Raw genomic sequence first — 20,070 nt, 5'->3', positions numbered from 1 at the left:
AACAGACTCAACCTTTGGGGGGCAGGGAGGCTACCAGTGACAGGGCTTGAACTCAGGGCCTAGGCACTGTACCTGAGTTCTTTTTACTCAATGATAGTGTACTACCACTTTGAGCCACAACTCCACTTTTGGTTTTCTGTTGGTTAAGTGGAGATAAATAAGAGTCTCATGGACTTTCTTGCCAGGGCTGGCTTTGAACTTTGAACCATGATCTTCAGAGCTCAGCTTCCTGAGTAGCTAGGATTATAGGTATGAGCCACCAGTGCCTGGTTCCCAACTCTAAAAATGACCAATATACATTGACCTACCATGACTACCTCAAAATCTTTGACTAGAAAACAAATGTAGAGGGGCTGGGAATATGGCCTAGTGGTAACAGTGCTTGCCTCATATACATGAAGCTCTGGGTTCAATTCCTCAGCACCACATATATAGAAAAGGCCAGAAGTGGTGCTGTGGCTCAAGTGGCAGAGTGCTAGCCTTATGCAAAAAGAAGCCAGGGACAGTGCTCAGGCCCTGAGTCCAAGCTCCAGGATTGGCAAAAAAAAAAAAAAAAAAAAAAAAAAAAAACTGAGCTAAAACAAATGTAGACTAGAATAAAAGAAAAAAAATGGCCAAAACTTCCTAAAATGCTGAAGAGCCTCTGATCTTGGGTTTGTTTAGTGGGACCTCCCACTCCAGTTCAGTATTCTTTACAAAGAAAAATTGGCAGCAAGGAAGATAATTTTGTGAAAATACACAAAGCTATTACTATAGAGAATTTCAATTATACATTCTGAAACACTTTCAGTTGCAAAATTTTGGAAATTGATATAATTTATGTCTGATATCATACTTGAAACACAACTCTAGGTTACAATCCAATAAGTGTGAAATGTGGGGGGGAAGGAGGCATTGTCAGAATTCAGTAAGATAGCTATTTCTGGAAATAAGAAAATGTGACAAAAATCTTAATTCATCCTCATGAGGAAATCAGAAAAAAATGTTTGTGTATTATTTCTTCCAGGTAGAATTCAAAAAGTACTTTTTCCAGAGGAAAAAGGATCTATTTTGTATGACTGTTCACCTTGATCTTATGTCAAAGCTTATCCATCAGCTGAAAAGAACTACTCTGATGATTCAGGCTTGACTGGACAAATACACAAAACCTTAAGTAGGCCACAGCTGGCACCTGTTTGCCAGAAAGGCTGGCAGAGTAGCATCAGGCCAGACATGCAATCCAGGAGCCACCATTATCTTTGCATTTCTCTCCTACCATCACCAGGTACAAGGGGGTAGCAACTCACAGATGGTAAAGAGAAACCATTATCATCCTACTGGTATTTCAAGTTATAAGAATGTACCACACTTTCCAGAAGAATTTCTGCTCCAGAAGCAGTTCACATGTCAGGGATCATTTCACTGCACACCACTAGAATTTCTCCTGTGTTAAAAATACAGGAAAGCTTAAAAAAAAAAAAAAGCCAGTCATTTGCCCATAGAGAATGTGGCAAACTCCCTTCTCACAGGCAAATGGGTTTCTTTCTCAACTCTGATGGTAGTAGGCTTAAGCTTCTATGGGATTGGCTTGCCTTTAGAAGCAATGACTGGGTTTGACTGGTAGACCCCTGAGAGTCTTAGGTGTTTTCTCAATGCTTTGGGTTTTGGCAGTACTAAGTTTGAAGTCAGGGCTTTGTGCTCTCCAAGCTTGCTCAGCTAGCATTCGATCACTTGAGCCATTCCTTTCAGGGTTGCTTTTCACTGGTAATTTTGGAGATGGAGTCTCAAGAACTTTTTCTGTTTATGCTGGCTTCAAACTATAATTCTCCAGATATCAGCCTCTTGAGTAGCTAGAATTATTGGCATGAGCCAGCAGGTGTGGCATCCTCTGAGATTCTTAGAAACCTTCTAAAAAATGAAAACTAAGCACAAAGAAAACGAGGCCCTCAGGAAAGAGGAAAACATCCATTCCTGAGAAATAGCAGATATAAATCAACAAATAAAAGTATTTCATTAGTAGCAGGGAAGACTTATTTTGATTATATGAAGATTAAAAGAAAGTTTTAAAGAGCTAGACAGTATAACATACTTACAGCTTACACACTTATAGCTTGTGATCTCAGCTACTCAGCAGGTGGGAGACAGGAGGATCTTGATTCCAAGGCAACCTTGGGCAAAACTACCAGATCCTATCTCAAAAACAAAAGCAAAAGGACTGTGCCATGACTCAAATGGCAAAGCCTCACATGCAAGAGGCTGACTTTGAACCGTAGTACTGCCAAGGGAGAGAATGAAGGAAAGAAGGAGAAAAGCAATTTAATTATAATTTCTTTATCAATAAAAAGACTGAGGCCAAGATGGAGGAAACAGCTCTTGTTCTCACAGAAGGTGTCAAAAATAAACATTCAACTTGCACTGCTTGTTCACATACTAACACTTAAATCTGTTATCTACTATACTATTATAGTAAGCATTATTACTGTTCCAAAAACAAGGTAATTGAGGCAAAAGGTTCCTAGACCAAGATGACATAACTGATAAGTGGGTAACAATGGACTTCCAGTGCCAGATCTTATTATATTGTTAACCACTTTCCTCCGTCTTGCAAGAAAGTCTCTTTCCAAAGGCATTGTCACACTCAGACAACTAAGTGCTTTGAAAGAAAATCAGTTTGCCTAGAGAAAAGACATCCATTTGCCCAATTTCTTTTTGATATAGACAGGATGAATCAGTAGAGCAAGGTCACTGGGCACCCTCTAGAGGAAAATGTAACTCTACTTACCAATCAATACTACCTTGTTACCCTTTGCCAAGCCAGTTAATTTTTAAAATACTCCTTTAAGTCTGTGTAATTGGTCTGTTGTTTTTTGTTTTATTAATGATACATACACTGGTGGCTCATGCTTATAATCCTAACTACTCAGGAGGCTGAGAGCTAAGATTGGCAGTTTGAAGCCAGCCTAGGCAAGAAAGTCCAAGAGACTTTTCTCTCCAATTAACCACCAAAAAAAACTGGAAATGGAGCTTTTGCTCAAAGTGGTAGAGCAGAAAAGCTTAAGGACAGTGCCCAGGCCTGACTGAGTTAAAACCCTATGGCAAGTGTGTACGTACACACATGCACACATGGATACACACACACAAGATACATAGAAAAATAAGGGACTTCATCTTATGGAAGTTGACTTAATTTACATAATTAATATTCGTGATATTGGGGTTTTTTAATGTATAATATCCCCTTTTAGAAATTTACCCAAAAGTACTAGAAGGCATAAAACCCGGCAGCCATTTGTGTAGCAAATATTTTGCTACTTTCTGCTTAATCATCAGCCCCAAAAGCCTGAAAGTCATCAAATGTTGTCAATTCTGCCTACTTTGTCAGGGTTTACTCCTCACTCCCACTCTCTTACAACTTCAAGGAAATCAAAGGTCCAAAATGAGCCTCACAATTTATTTATAACTGCACATCACTTAATGTCTGTTCCCCCCGCCCTGCCCCACCCCAATTTTAAAGCAACAGTGGGTTTGTTAGGCTTTCTTAGGACACTGCTTAGTTATTGTCTACTTGTATATATAATCCCACTTTTGTTCAAAGTAGCAACATGCATATCTTTTCCTAGTAGAGACAGGCAGCCATATTTAATAGCTCTGGCCAGTAAAACTTAAACAGAAGCCAATGAGTTTCTCTTAACAGAGGAGAAAGTAGAAATACTTTTGCCTTACTGAAAACAGAAGACAAATTAACAACACTTCCTGCTTCAGCATAAGGTCTACTGCAATAGAATTCATTTTTTTAACCAAGGCAGTAAATCCAGTAGAAGTCATTATACTATGAACAATGTAAACAAAACACAAGAAACACCTATCTACCTTTCAACTAGCTTACATAGTATTATTAGGCACTTGAACATCATTCTTCCCTACCACTAGCCTCCATATCCCAAACAATTTCAAGCTTCCTACATGATAGATTCAGGTCATTTAATTGTACATCAACCATATTCAAGCTTTACTGCCCTTGTGTATTACTACCCCTGTGTATTACATTGTCTGAAAGATGCCTGTTCAGTTCCACAAGGTCCTAAGAACATGTTAAAATGTACTCTACCCTTCCCAGAAGAGTTAGTGGTTAAAATGAAGATCTTATCTCTACAAGGTACTATTTTAAAAAAAATCAATGACAATAAAATTTACTCCTTCACAAAATCAATTTCAGGAGAAGCTAAGATAAATGCATACCACATTTGAAGTTCAGAATACTATAAATTTAATTTTTGTTCCAACAGTATAAAATGAGAGCTATGAGCAATTTTGAGATAATCATAACTTAGTTCTGAAATACTATATATTACCTAAATTTACATGATCATAACTAGCAATCACATCATTAAAAACATTATATAATATGTTATCGTTACAAATGTGAAGGCAAATTTAAAAAACATTACATTTTTATTTTCTATTTTTTAGTTCTCATCCTCAGGCTTGAACTCAGGGCCTGAGAGCTATGCTTGAGAATTATAGCTCAAAGGTAGCTCTCTGCCACTTGAGCCATACAGGGCTCCACTTCCCAGTTTTCTGGTGTTTAATTGGAGATAAAGAGTCTCCCGGGCTTTCCTACTTGGGCTGGTTTCAAACCACCGTCCTCAGATCTCAGCCTCCTGAGTAGTGTGAGCCAGCAGTGCCTGACCAAAAATACACTAGAGCCCTATACTCGACCACCTACTAGTCTGTGAAGCCCAGTTTTGCCTACTTTCAGAGAAGCATATATGGCTAGAACGAAATGAGATGTTACAAATCAAGCATGTAATATATAGTACTTTGGAATTTAAATGCACTTAAGGAACGGCAATCATTATCTTCCCTATGTTTTGTGTGTGGTGGTAACAATGAGCTATCCTTTCTAGGACCACAAATTTGCTGCACATGCCCAATTTAAATGTCTAAGATTTACACTGTGTGCTAATGAACACTATAAAGTTTATTTATTGAAACAAAAATGAGACTTTTGTTGCTAAATACACTGTAATCCTAGCTACTCAAGAGGCTGAAATCTTAGGATCACAGTTTGAAGCCACCCCAGGTAAGAAAGTCCTCGAGACTCTTATTTCCAATTAGCCATGAGAAATTCGGAAATGGAGCTATGGCTCAAGTGGTAGAGCGCTAACCCTTCAGCACAAAACCTCATGGCAATACCCAAAACCAGAGTCCATGCCCCAAGAGTTACAATCACAGGCAGGCACATACACATACACACACACACGAAATTTCTGAAGCTTTTTTCCCTCTTTAGCATCTTTGATATAATTTTGATCTACTGATTAGTTAGGTGTTGAGTAACTGGAAAAACCAAAGGAGAAATGCATAAGAGATAACAATAAACCTGACTTCACTGTGAAAGTTGTGTCTGTGAAAGACTTCACTGTGGAGTAGTGAAGTAGAATGATGGAAAAATTCAACTACTCCAGGAAATGAGACAGCTGAACTGAGGCAGGATCTGCTTTCATCTCTGAGTATGGGACCCCAAGGTCCTAGAAAGATAAGACAGACATATTTATGTTCTATTCGCCTTCTGCAATGGGAAGGAATAATACGCTAAAGAGAATGTAATGTTCCTTAGATGCTTACTACCAAGTATCAACCTATGCATTTCCAAGTCGTCTAATTTTATTAATAGGTATTATGATATGAAACCCATAAAGAGTATTACTCATCCCATCACGTTTATTTCGCCTCTCCTATTATCATATTTTTTACCATTAGAAGAATATTTTATTCGTAAACAAAACTGTCAAACACAAATGTCTCCTTATAATTTTTAATTATTTGATACAATTACTTCTTTACTTCTATAGTACTTTGGAATTAAAATGCACTTAAGGAATGGCAATCATTATTTCATGTGTGATGGGAGCCATGAGCTTGCCTTTCTAGAACCACAGATTTTCTGTACATGCCCAATTTAAATGTTTGCAAAGATTTACAGTGTGTGCTAATGAAAGTTTACTTTATTAAAACTAAGTTAGACTTTGTTGCTAAAAACGTTGGCATTTTGAAAATGGAGTATCATGGATACAAAGAAAGAGAGGGAAATCATTACTGTAAGTAGAGATGGTGCAGATTATGTTTTCAATACTAAGTCCACAAAGGTATGGGCCAATAGCCTCAGTTAGCCAAGAGGCTAAGGCAGTAAGATTAACTGATGAGTTCAGGGCCAGCCTGGGTAACACAAGGAAACTGCCATTTTAGTGTACTAAAAAATAAACATTTTTCCCCAGGCACTGGTGGCTCACACCTGTAATCCTAATGACTCAGGAGGAGGAAATCTAAGGATTTCAGTTCAAAGTCAGCCCTGGAAGCAAAAGCCAGGAGACTCTTACTTCCAATTAACCACCAAAAGCCAGGAGACTCTTATTTCCAATTAACCACCGGAAAAACAGAAGTGGCACTGTGGCTCAAAGTGGTAGAGCACTAGCTTTGAGCAAAGCAAAAAATTATTAACTACTTAAAACTCTCTCAATTCCCTTTGATTAGCATAACAATTCAGTACCCATAATAGGAATTAGATTAATCAATGTCCATTTTAAACAAAATTCAGTCAACTATTATTGTTATTATTATACACAGTCCCTAGCTTCTAAATAATGGCTAAAAAGCAAATGAGACCAGTGCCTCAATCAGTAACAATGAATTCCTGGAAATGTATTTTTGGTATCAGCTTATAATGGTAAACTTAATAAGGCTTCTGGTTAAGCCTTTTCCATAATTATACAGAATTTAAAAGCAGTGCTTTACTTTTATTTAGTGACAGAGATTATCATATGAATAATTACAAAAGTATCTTGATATAATTTCAAAATAATTTTTAAACCTTAACAGGAAATAAAACTTGAAGATTCCTATTCAAGGATGTGTCATATAGACAGGATAAGCTCTTGTTTTTCCCAGATGTGTGCTACCTTGGGTAATTTAATGTTCTGTATAATTTATTTATATGCATTTTCTCTACCATAGTCATAAAGATATTAACTGTTTGATTCAATCTAACTTCAAATTCTAGTAGTAGTGACTAATTTTCTAATTCCAAAGAAGGCAGAAAATCACACTTGAAGCTTTAATAAATTCTGTTTTATTTTCATGTTACTGACAGGAAGAAATATGAGGCAAAACTGGCTACTTCTTTCAAAAGGCTGAGAGGTACTATAAAGCAGAAGGGGGTTGATGGGAAAGTGACTACCAACCACGAAGCACTGAGTATCCTGAGCCCTCAGCTCACTTTCTTACATTACTATTTGTGAGAGTCAACACTCATTTAAGAATTGCTTAATGGTATATGAATGTGGCTTGACTTGTATTCCTCACTTATCACTTCATACACTATTTGCAGCCCCAAAACCAGTACTTAAGAATGTTAAAGCCAATGACTACCATACCTCAAACTTTAGAAAACATCTGATGGAGAATAACAATGTAACAAATGCTGATGGGATGTGTGGGAAAAGGCACCCTATTGCACTTTTGGTGTGGATGTAAACTAGTACAACCAGTCTGGAAGGCAGGTTGGAGATTCCTAAAAAAAAAAAAAAAAAAACTAAACAGAATTACCCTATGATCCACCAATATCACTCTTTTTTTTTTTTTTTTTTTTGGGCCAGTCCTGGGCCTTGGACTCAGGGCCTGAGCACTGTCCCTGGCTTCTTCCCGCTCAAGGCTAGCACTCCGCCACTTGAGCCACAGCGCCGCTTCTGGCCGTTTTCTGTATATGTGGTGCTGGGGAATCGAACCTAGGGCCTCGTGTATCCAAGGCAGGCACTCTTGCCACTAGGCTATATCCCCAGCCCACCAATATCACTCTTGAGCGTCTACTCAGAGCAGTACGTCAAGATACGGTAAAGAGACATGTACATCCATGTTCACTGCTGCATTATTCACAACAGCCAAGCTATGGAAATAATCCAGGTGCCCTATAATAGTTGAGTGAATCAAGAAAATAAAATGTGGTACCTATACATAATGGAATTTTGCTCATCCGTTAGAAATAATATGTCACTTGGAGGAAAATGGATGGACCCAGAGAACAAGTCATGTTAAGTGAAGTTGGCTCAAAGAGATTAGAAGCATGTTTCTCTCCTATGTGTATGCTAGATCTAAATTACAACTACACATAACATAGAGAGCTCAATGCATTTACGCACAAACTGACTTAAGGAGGTTATACTTAGGGGAAGAATCCAAAGGTTTAACTCCACTGAACAACTAATATACTGTTTATGGAAACAAATGCCAGGAGGTAGAAACTTATTTGGGGGAAGAGCAAAGGAAGGTCACAGAAATTGAGGGAGGATAAGCAAATGCAGTCATTATATTTAATGCACACTATATAAAGAATGAACTACATAACCTGAGGATAGTAATGGAAGGAGGGTAATAGGAGAGAACAAAAGAAGAGGTGAAACTGACCAAGACACTTGACTTATGGAACTGTAACCCCTTTGTACAACTATTTGGTAATAATGATAATGATGATGATGATGATGCATTGTTTAAAAAGTTCCATTCCAGGCCCTTATAGAAACTCTAGATTTCAGAATCTGTTCTTTGAAAATCACTTGATCCCTTCAAAGACTCTGAAATATTCCTGTAACATATTCATTTATTAAGAGCTTACAGAAGAGCTAGGAGTAGTAACATATGCCTGTAATCTCTACTTGGGAGGATTAGAGTCCATCAACCAGACAAAAAAGGATAACTAGCCAGGTGCTGGTGGCTCACCCCTGTAATCCTAGCTACTCAGGAGGTTGAATTCTGAGGATCATGGCTCAAAGCCAGCCCAGGTAGGAAAATCTGTTAGACTCATCTCCAATTAACCACCACAAAACCAGAAGTGTAGCTGTGGCTCAAAGTGATAAAAGCGTAAAAAGAGCTCAGGGACAGTGCCTAGGCCCCAGTTCAAGACCCACAACAGACCAAAAAAGAGGGACCTCTGTCTGGGGGCCATTATGTACAAGAACTAGGCACTGTCACCATTTTTTAAAGGTTCTAAACATATTATACAATCATATGACATAGGCAAAACTTTTTCACTAACACATTATCAAGTATATTTTTCTTTAAGTTGAAGGTACATGGTAAGTACCTAATTCTAAATCCTCAAAAAAAAATCCATAAATACTTAACAGTGACCACAAAAAGAATCAAAACACAAGTTCTTGACATTGGCTATTTCCTGACAACCATGTAGGGTCAGATAAAGAGCCCTTGTTTTTTTAAATATACTAAAGTTTCTGATTTTCCAAGTCACTCAATACAAAGAAATACACTCTTTCTCAGAGACAAGAAACATTAGTACTCATGCTTTTTGTATGCCCCCTTCATTGGGTCCCTTTGATAGAGGCTAGTGACTCAAACAACCTTATTCAGGCCCTTCCTTGGTATTCCTAGAAAAAACTAAAATGTGTCTTGTCATAGCCATACAGTGGTAAAGTTTGCAAAAGAAGCAAAGAGAAAGGCAGTGAAGAGGCTTCAGGAAGACTTCAAAGAGAAGCCAGCCAGTGGATCACACCTGGAATCCCAGCTACTCAGAAGGCTGTGATCTGAGGATCTCAATTGGAAGTCAACCTGGGCAGGAAAGTTTTCTCCAATAAATTACCCAAAAAGCCAGAAATGAGCTAAAACTCATGTGGTAGAGTTCTAGACTTGAGCATAAAAGCTCAACCCCCAAGTTCAAGGCCCAGGGTGAGAAGGGTTCCATTTGTGAATTCTCTTTTATTAGGCTCAGTCTCATGATATGCTGCAAAGGACTAGAAGTTTATTAGCTAATTATTGAGTGCCAACATTTCCCAGGCATCCAACCCTAACCTCCTTGAGGTTTGCATTCTAGTAGAGGACAAACAAAATGTATGCATTTTAATAAAGGGTATCTTGTTTTTCAATTTTTAAACAGAACTGATAAGAATCAACATATACTCATTTGATAGCACTGTAATTTTTTAGGTCCATTAAGTATAAACATGAGCTAGCAATTCCAGGCAACAACTGTAGGGGAAAAAAAATGGGATTAACAGGAAATGAAGGAAAGTAGTTCATACAAAGAAAAGCCTTAATGATTAAGTTTGGACCTCCCCTCCCCCCCACTCCAGCAACAAAACAGTAATTCCATATATTTAAAAAGTGTTTACTCATACCCTATCCAACTGTTTCAGCAAGTTATGGTCAAACCTGCTTGTCCCATCTCCCTTATTTCTCCAGTTAATGATTGGGTTCCTATATAATTAGGACTGGCCTTGATATTATTTACAGATAGATGAATAGATATAAATAATTGGAGCAGAGCGGATTACCACTCTAGAGGCAAAAGGATCAACGGAAAAATGGTTACTGGTGTAGTTTCTTTGTTTCTTAACTACCACATGATAGCACTGCTGAAACTGTTCTGAATTTACAAGGTTGAGTCACAGTACTGTGTGCTAGGCTGCTGGTCTAGTCAGAAGCACTGCTAGCCAAGTTTGTAGCTCATTTAATTCACAATTCGATGACCACCTATAGTTGCTCCACAATCAGTACCATAGTTGGATGACTGGTTCTCCAGGAGCTATACAATAACCTATGTCTAAACAGGAAGTCCCTGGGCCTTGAAAGCCAACGGTCTATAAGACATCATCTCAAAATTCTAGAGTGGATCTTTATTTAAATAACTGTGCAAGCCTACGGCACCTACTCTCAGTGTCAGACATAGCTATAAAGATGTTGCTTACAGAGGATATAATTGATGCCCTTCATTTCTCATTACTTCACAACATGCATCCCTCCCTCATCTGTGATGCAGCAGTCTTATTTCCAATGATGTCTTCTTTATTTCAGTATTCTCCTGGTAAAAGCTTTCCTTTTCCCTCTCCTCCTGTCTAGAGCTATATATTTTTCAAGATAAGATGACCCAGCTCAATTACTAAAAGCTCTTATTATTCTATCCTGCCAGTGATGTTTCTCTCCTCTAAAGAATGCACAGTCATTTTACAGTGCTGACAAATAAGGTCCAGCCAAGTTCAGGAACTTATCTAAACTCATTTGATTTGCTAAACAGGCACTGGTAGCTTTTGTTTGTAATCCTAGCTACTTAGGAGGCTGAAATCCAAGGATCAAAATTCAAAGCCATCCCAGACAGAAAAGTCCCTGAGACCATTATCTCCAACTAACTTCCCCAAAGCCAGAAAGTGGAGCTGTGACTCAAGTGGTAGAGCACTAGGCTTGAGTGAAAGGGCTCAGGGACACTACCTAGGCCCTGAGTTCAAGCCCCAGGACCAGCACAAAATCAATGAATGAATGGATGAATGAATGAATGCATGAATGAATACGATTAGCTATATAGACTATATAATGTAGACCTTCAAACTCCTAAGGTTATCTGTTCTTCTAAGCTCTCAAGAAAGATTACTTCTCATACTAATTTGACCATGTCTCCTTACACTTAACTTTTTCCAGTGGCTCTATCACATTTAATTTACTCAAATTCAATATTCACTTCAAAATCCAAGGCAATCCTCTCCATTCAAATTTATTTTTGAACAATTCTACCTCACATTGATTTTCTCTTTTCCGAATTTACTATTCTCTCTCTCTCCTTCTCCCTCCTTTCTGTGCATGCACCATTCTGGGGCTTGAACCTTGAACTCAGGGGCTGGGTGCTTCCTTGAACTCAAGTGCTTTTTTCACTCAAGGTTAGTGCTCTATCACTTGAGCCATAGCTCCACTTCTGGCCTTTTGGTAGTTTATTGGACATAAAGAGTCTTACAGACTTTCCTGCCTGGACTGGCTTTAACTGTGATCCTTAGATCTCAGCGTCCTGAATAATTAGGATTACAGGCATGAGCCACAGACACCTGGCATAAACCTTATATTTTAATCAACATTAAACAGTGTAGCATCTTTGGACTTTGCATGTGCATTATCAAAAAATAAACTTTCTTCAATGAGCTATTTGTAGTAACTTTTCATATAATATCTATCACCTCAGGTTAACAAGAGTCTTGTCAATGTATTTAAAAGTTACATTTAATTACTTTTTAAAAAATAAATACTTCCCAAGCTGTCAAAAAATAAACTTTCTCCACAGTTAACCACATTTTTAAGTGACACTAAGATGTTCGACAATTTGCTTTATACAATTATTCACAATAAAAATGAAGATAATACCTCCAAAGCCTAGGCTTTTTAAATTCATACTATAGTTCTTTTCTAACAATAAGAATTCAAGGTTCCAGTGGTCTAGTCTATCCATTACAATTTGTGGCTTCTGTTGTACAAGTCCATACTTTTATAGGATTCTAAAACAACTACAGTAATAAATAGTCTAAATCTAATTGAAGAAACTAACACATACAAAAAACAGAAATATTCCTCAAAATATTCAGTGTCATGAAACAGAATTGCCGACTAAACACTAAAGATGGCCAGGCTAGGGATGTAGCTCACAACATGTGAGCTACACATGTGAGGCACAACGTCTACTCATCTCTGGGTTCCATGCCCAAGGCTACTGGGTAAATTAATTAATTACTTGGCAACTAAACTGATGCATTTCAATGACTGCTGAATTTAAGCAACAAGAACGTGAAAATTCATGATTCTTTTATATAATTTCAAATTTGTTACAGTGAAAGTTTAAGAGTAATTCAGAAATCTTGCTAGATGTCAACTAATCTTTCTTCATTAGTCTACCTTCTCTACAAGTAAGTCTCAATTTGACTTCATACACCTCTAAAGCATTAGCCTCACTTCAAAACAATGTAATACTTAAAAAAATCTGTAATATTTAAAAATCCATAAGCATTTTTCCACATTTACTGGATTACATACAGGTGTAAGCCACCAGTGCCCTGCTTTTTCACACATTTTTATTAGCACCAATTAGTTCTTCCAGCTCATCCCCTCCAGAGAATTCTGGCACTCAAGTAGTTCGAATAAAAATGATCAAACTGACTTTTGGTGGGCAGATTATGTCCACAGACCTAAGATAAAAGGTGATAGACTGTATTCTGAAAAATGTGCTAACCCACTAAGCTGGTAACAATTTACCAGGATTTTTCAAGTTTGTTTCAAGCTCCACTAGGTAGAATTAAGTGTAAATCTCTCCTGTAACCCTCATTTTAAGATAGGGGAGAGGAGAATGATAGAAAGGATGCACTTTACTCTTAACTGACATGTTGAAATCTTTGAAACTCAGTTTACAACTACTTAAATATAAAAAAGTAAACTTTTACCTAAACTAAATTCATGTAGATTTAAAGCTACATATACATTAATGTTCTCTCTACATACTAAACTCTCTGAAGAAAAAGAGTCTGCTTATCTGGTGAATGACAGCTTTGTGGTCTAACAGAATTATATTGCCCCTTTCCTCACTAACTTGTGAACACTAGCATATGGGAAATGAAACTTGCACAATCCCACTGATCTGTGAGACATACAGAAGGCAAAGCACCTTCACATCTGACTCATTTTTGGATTTTACTACTGGTCTAGTGCTCTTACCTAAAGATGTAAAACCCGTAAAAACTGTAACTAACAGACATTAATTGCCAGAGACACGGAGCTTAAAGGAAATACATGCAATGAAGACCAACCTTTATCCTCAGTCAAGCAGATGAAGAAACTGAAATTTCAAGTGACATAAAGGTGAAAACAGTAAGTGTTGGAAATCTTTACATTTTCTTACCTTAGTGAGAAAATTATCAGTAAAGTTTTATTTTATTAATACAAGATAAAACTCAGTAAATGTTCACTTGCATAACAGTGAAAATTTGCTAAGATGTTTTCAAACATTACTGTCAGTTACTCATTCCATAATGTGTTTACTAAGGGGATTACAAGCTATTAAGAGCAACAGATAAAACAATTAAAATACTCCCTCCTTTGAAATAATAAGATATTTAAGTGTAATATAAGACAGTTTTGTAAAGGCTATAAGCCTTTATTTACATCTAGGAATTCAGGTAAGAATACTCCACCAGGCTGGAGTAACAGACATGATATGACCCACTAAAACAGCTGCTAATCCTAGCAACCCCCGTCCTCGCCCAGGCAGATAGGGAAACCAGCATGGCACAAAAAACTTCACAAAACCCCATCTGAACAAATAAAAACTAGAGCCCTGCAGTGTATGCTTGTCACCGGAGTTCAACAGGAAGCATAAATAGGACCAGAAGCATAAAGGGGAAGAATGTGTGGTTTGGGCCAGACTGAGCATAAATGTGACCTATAATTAGAAAGGGTTGGGTGCATGGCTCCAAAGTAGAGCTATCCATCAAGCACAAAATACTAAGGTCAACTCCAGTACTGCTACCCCTCCCAGCCCAAAAAAAGAATCTAGCATGTTCCCAGTTGCACAGTGACAATCCAAAGCCCTTAACATTATCATATTTGTCTCTCACATGGCTATCAAATTTGACTACATACTAATCTGAAATTTACTGAACTTGAAGACAAAATCCCTGGCCTCAAGTCTATGAACACTGAAGCTATGTTCCATTTTGGGAGGCTAGCTTTCAGATGGCCAGTAGAGTCAAATGTGAAGAAAAGCAAAGCTTTTGGCAGTGTAACCTATAAAGAAGATGGCTGCAAAGAGTGGGTATGGCTATATAGCAAAAACATCATCACATATACACATTAAAATAGTCTCTCCCTCCTCATCCACAAATACAAACAATTAGCATGTGAGGACATCGTCTGAGACAGGGAAGAAGTCTTTTATTAACTCCTTGTGGAATCATGGAGAAAAATTTTAAAATGTACAAAAAAAAATGAAGAAAATCTCAATTAGCATATTTAGTAAGTTTACTTAACCATGTAGTAACTTGGGGAAGACTCGTATCACACTGAAAATAATTTTATCCCCTTAATCATAGGAACATATGTTAAGCAAAATTTTCAATCTGAAAGCCAGTCATGGTGATGCATACCTGTAATCCCAGAACTCAGGAGGATCAAATTTATTACCTAATCTACATAGTTAAGATTGTTTCAAACCCCCACACTCCCCCCAAAAAAAATTATAATTAAAAACATCTTCACATTTGCACCAACTGCTGTCTGAGGCATAGTTAAAAGATCTTTACAGAGTTTGTGTTTGAAGCAAATTATTCCTATGCTCAAAATAATTATTTTACTCTAAAAATTGAGCAAGCAAGATAAAATTTTAAAACACTGAACCACAAGTAATTTTTTTTTTCTATTTTAAGTCATCATAAAAATCTTTTTTTATTCATGCGCCTAAATCTATTTTGGGAAACTGAGTACACTTTGACAATGATATTGTTCGCTTTATCACAATTTACATCTTCCTAAAATTTGTAAAGGCCTTCATAGATCCACAATTCATAAATCACAACCATGAAAAATTTGCTTTAAGACTAATATTTTATTTCTAATTCTCATCTCAACGTTCACTGCTCCTATTGACTTCCATGTTACTCTGTTTCTTAGAGAACAATACATTAAAAAGCCAAAGAGAACCAGCTCAAGCAGTGACCATTTTCAAGAATAACACATACTACTACTAACCAAAACCCGGAACAAATGCTACAGTTCCTTTAAGACAGTAACTGCCTGGTTTTCCTCACTCTTACTGCATTACTAAAGGAAGTCTCAGAGCTAAAATCACACACACACACACACACACACACACACACACACACACACAAATCTTATGAATTATGCAATTATTTCTTAGGGCACCAAAACCACAAACAATAATAAAAGGGAAAAAGTAAACCAACGTAAAAATTTTAAACATTTTATCTTCAAAGGACATCATTAAGATAGTGCAAAGACAAACTTACAGAAAAGGAGAAAAACTTTGTAAATTACTTCATGGGGAGCTGGTACTAAAATTTATAAAGAACCCTTACAATTCAATAAAAAGTACCCAATTTTTAAATCTGAACTCCAAAGAATGTACCAATGAGCAATAAGTACATGAAAATATACTCCATGATATCAGCCATCAGAGAAATGCAAATTAAAATCAGAATGACACACTATACCCACTAGGGTATTTATGCCAACAGAAACACTAATACATGTTAGTGTAAAAGAAACTGAAACCCTAGTATCTTGCTGGTAGAAATGTAAACTAGAATAGCTATGTTGGAAAACAGTCCAGCAGTTCCTCAATTATCAGAATTCAATTGAAATAAAGGATTATTACTGTTTCAAAAATTACTTAATATAAAATTAAGAGGTGTCAAGACTTCATAAAAATGAAAAAAAGCCAGACACATTTCCTGTGTATACGTAAGTATTTGTACTTACCATAAGAACTCATTCTTAAATTCTACATGCAATAAAATATCCAATGTATTTGATGTGCTAAGGAAAAGTGCTGGTAATTTTCTTTGCATTTAATCACATGCCAACTATACTAGCTCGCTAGGAATTTAATTTCTGGTTTTCAATTTTTTTAGTAAGAAATTTACACTTCAAACTGAAAGCTGGAAAACAATTAGTGTCCATCAATTTGTAATTATGGGTGGATTAATAATAATAATATGTAATAAAGTTGGTATACATAGTACATTTTACACAAGATAATCCAAGGCAAGAAAGGCTTACTCCTCCACAATCAAGAAAAACAGTATGTATATATAATATATATTACATAATAGTAACATTAAAGATCCATAATTCGCCAAACAGGAGTTATATAATAAAACTAAGCAATATCAAAGTCTACCCTTACCCCTGACATCTTTTGCAGACCCACAGATAGAAATACTGGCTTACTCCTTTGAGTCTCACTAATTTCTCCCCTGCAACAACCCATAAGACACATATATAAAAAGAGTTCCATGGTAGCCTACTGCCATTCTCATACCACTAGGAAATCTTAGATCCACATCTCCATATTGAATAAATGTGTTTAGTACATGACAATATATCCTTTATTTCATCCCAGAACAAAAGATGGTAACAGAAAATATAATCAAGCTCCTTCTAAATGAGTATATTTACTGTTAATTTTTTAAGATAGGAAAGGACACTAGAATGAGAGAGCTTCAACAATAACTTATACTTTTTAGCGGTCAATAAAAATACTGAAAATTTGGTGTGCCTTGCTTATACTTGGGATTTCTTTAGTCCCTATTGAATGGACTGTGTAATGTTAGATTGTGTGTGTGTGCGCACGCACACACTAGCTAGTCCTCAGGCTTGAACTCACCACCCTAAGCTTTTTCACTCATGGGTAGCACTCTACTCTGAAGTCCAAACTCTACCTCTGGCTTTTTGGTAGGTAGTTGGAGATAACAGCCTCACTTTGCTGACTTTGCTACCTGGGCTGGCTTTGAACCTCAATCCTCAGAATTCAGCCTCTTGAGTAGCTAGGATTACAGGCATGAGTTAGGGGCACCTGGCTATTCCACTTTTTAAAAGCACAATCTGACATAGATTATAATCAGTATGGAACCTGATGCTCAAATATGCTAACATTAAAAAGTAGCAACATAGTCGGGGGCTAATGGCTCATGCCTGTAAGCCTAGCTACTCAGGAGGCTGAGATATGAGGCAGGAAAGTCCATGAGACTTATCTTTATTTAACCACCAGAAAACTGGAACTGGCACTGTGGCTCAAATGGTAGAGCACAAGCCTTGAGCTGAAGGGCTCAGGGCAGCACCCAGGCCCAGAGTTCAAGCCTCATGACCCAAAAAATAAAAAATATGGCATTCCACACAAGGTAAAATTACCTTAAAGACCCTGAAGAGGGAATGAGAGTGTGAAAGGCAGGGGGAGGGAAGGAAGGAAGGAAAAGGGGGGGGGGGGGTGCCAAGATGGATGCTGGTGGCAAACACCTGTAATCCTAGCTACTAAGGAAGGTGAGATCTGAGGAAGGTGATTCAAAGCTGGTCTTGGCTGAAAAGTCGGTGAGACTCTTACCTTCTATTAAGGAGCAAAGCCTGAAAGTGGAGATGTGGCTCAAGTAGTAGAGCATCAGGCTTGAACACAAAAGCTAAGCAAGAACACAAGGCCACTAGAACTGCTGCCATTCAGCTGGTCAGAATGTCTCTGTGGCCATTGGCTTGGAAAATGCCCCAATGGGATGCAGGTGCTAGCTCCCAGGTGCTAAAGGTTATCTGTGACCCTGATCTTATCTTAAGGCCCTAGGGAGGGAAAAACAAGTACGATCACACTCTACCTCAACACTGCTGTGAGGCAGCCTCTGGTGGCCACATATAGCTTGCCATAGGAGGGTGTACTGCATCTTTGTTCAACAACAACACAGATTGCAGTGCTCTCAACTCTGGGTCTTTTTAGCAATCACACCTTACCTAATTACACTCAATTTAAGTAACTAAAAACTAAATGATGGTGAAAAGCCACAAAAGTAATGGGATTCAAGACTGGCCAGAAAAGGATGCAGTACACCATCCTTACAGCAAGCTACATATGGCCACCAGAGCCTGCCTCACAGCAGTGGGCCTAAGGAGGTAGAGTCTGAGCCAGGGGTCCAACTGACAAGAATACAAGCAAATGACAACCAGTGGTAAGAGATTCCAAGAAGAGAACCATGTCAAGTACATAACATAGGCTCTGAGGCAAGCATGAACTTGAATAGAGACAAATGTGTGGCAAGAGAGTGGAATGGAAGGAAGGGGAAAAGTGACAGAAAATGAATCAGACAGGAAAGTGGACAGCCAGATCAAAAAAGGCCTTATCAACAATACAGAGAGTAACAGGATTTTCAACACAGGGCCTCCTACACCTCTGGCCAAAAGATGAAAATATATCTCAAGGTAGGCAGTAAATATATGCACCTACATATGCAAACAGAGAGATCATATGAGGGTAAATAGCTAGAACTCATTCACCACAACCCAGTTAGCTTACCAATTCTTACAGCCTAGATTCTCTTTTCTTTAATTTGCATTAATTCAGTATTAGTCTATGTCCATCCTCTTTTTTCTTCAGTTAACTATACTCAGTTTCTGTTGTGTGCACCAATAATTCCGAAGTTAGGAAAGCGGGAGTATAACGAAAGTCAGCAAGAATCACAATCTACCAGAACCTTACTTAGAGTAGAGCCTGGGCTGGTCCACTGGTGAAGACTGAGAGAACTGAGCTACAATGACAAAATCCCCAGATTTGAAAGCCCAGTTACTGCTGCTAGTAATATAATTATTATTCAGTCCCTAAAGATAGTATATTCTAGGATACATGCCAATTATCCATGAAGTCAGAAAAAGAAAACCACCAGTCACATTCAAAACAGGCAACTAACTCTCTTCAACACCTGGCTCTGTAGCTTTAAAGTAATTCCTGATTTTCCTTATCTCCCTTATGACTCCTTAAAATAAAACTCCATTTAGCTAGAGGTAATTTGAGAGATCTGTAATACTTTTAAGGGGAGAAGAAAAAAAAAGATACACATATAATTTTGCCTTGCTGACTTTCTCCCTCTGTTTTTTATACTTTTATATACTCCACTGACACGCTCCTCATTGCACAGCAGCCATGGTAATGTTTCTATGGTAATAAAATGTTACCTCCCTAAAGCAAAATGTCTGAATCACAGGGCCTACTGCCATAGAGGCAGAGAGCGAGCAAAATCAACAACACGAATAGATGCTTCTAATTATTAGGCACTCATTCCTAGCACTTCTGTGCCAGGCTGGAAGTGTGATCCAAGTGCTAGAGTACCAGCTGAGCAATTGAGAAGCCCTCACTTCAAATCCTGGTACTGACAGAAAAAAACTAAAATGAAGAGTTCTTTCATTCATCTTCCAAGAATTTGGTGAACCTTTACTATGCTTCACTAAAGGCAATAATCTAATTTTCTAAGTTTTCTGACAGCTTTAATGATATTCTCTAGTATATACAGTTTTCTAAAGCCTTATACATAAGACAAAAATACATGATAATGACAGAAAATTTTCCACTTGTATACTGTATACATGTATGAAAATATCACACTGAACCTGTGCACAAATCTGTGCAATCATTATGTGTTCATTAAAAAAAAGTCCAGCAAGGGGTTGGGGATATGGCCTAGTGGCGAGAGAGCTTGCCTCGTATACATGAGGCCCTGGGTTCGATTCCCCAGC

At 37.6% G+C, this 20,070-nt stretch overlaps 1 protein-coding gene across 8 annotated transcripts in view; it reads right to left on the bottom strand.

The window, feature by feature from the left end:
- Tbl1xr1 (TBL1X/Y related 1) overlaps window positions 1-20,070 on the bottom strand; it is a 132,583-nt gene that overhangs the window by 73,980 nt on the left and 38,533 nt on the right. For 2 of the 8 annotated variants that reach the window (XM_048347089.1, XM_048347088.1), the window contains exon 1: window positions 2,073-2,172. The exons of the other annotated variants lie outside the window; for them this stretch is intronic. The gene's annotated coding sequence lies outside the window, so the exon portion shown is untranslated. Of the gene's footprint in view, window positions 1-2,072; window positions 2,173-20,070 lie in introns of those variants that run through there. 8 annotated transcript variants of the gene reach the window in all.

The sequence above is a fragment of the Perognathus longimembris genome, chromosome 5 (assembly GCF_023159225.1).
Source record: "Perognathus longimembris pacificus isolate PPM17 chromosome 5, ASM2315922v1, whole genome shotgun sequence".
In the NCBI taxonomy this organism is placed as follows: domain Eukaryota; kingdom Metazoa; phylum Chordata; class Mammalia; order Rodentia; family Heteromyidae; genus Perognathus; species Perognathus longimembris.
Note: the sequence above shows the minus strand (reverse complement) of the source record. Positions and strands in the feature narration are given on the sequence as shown.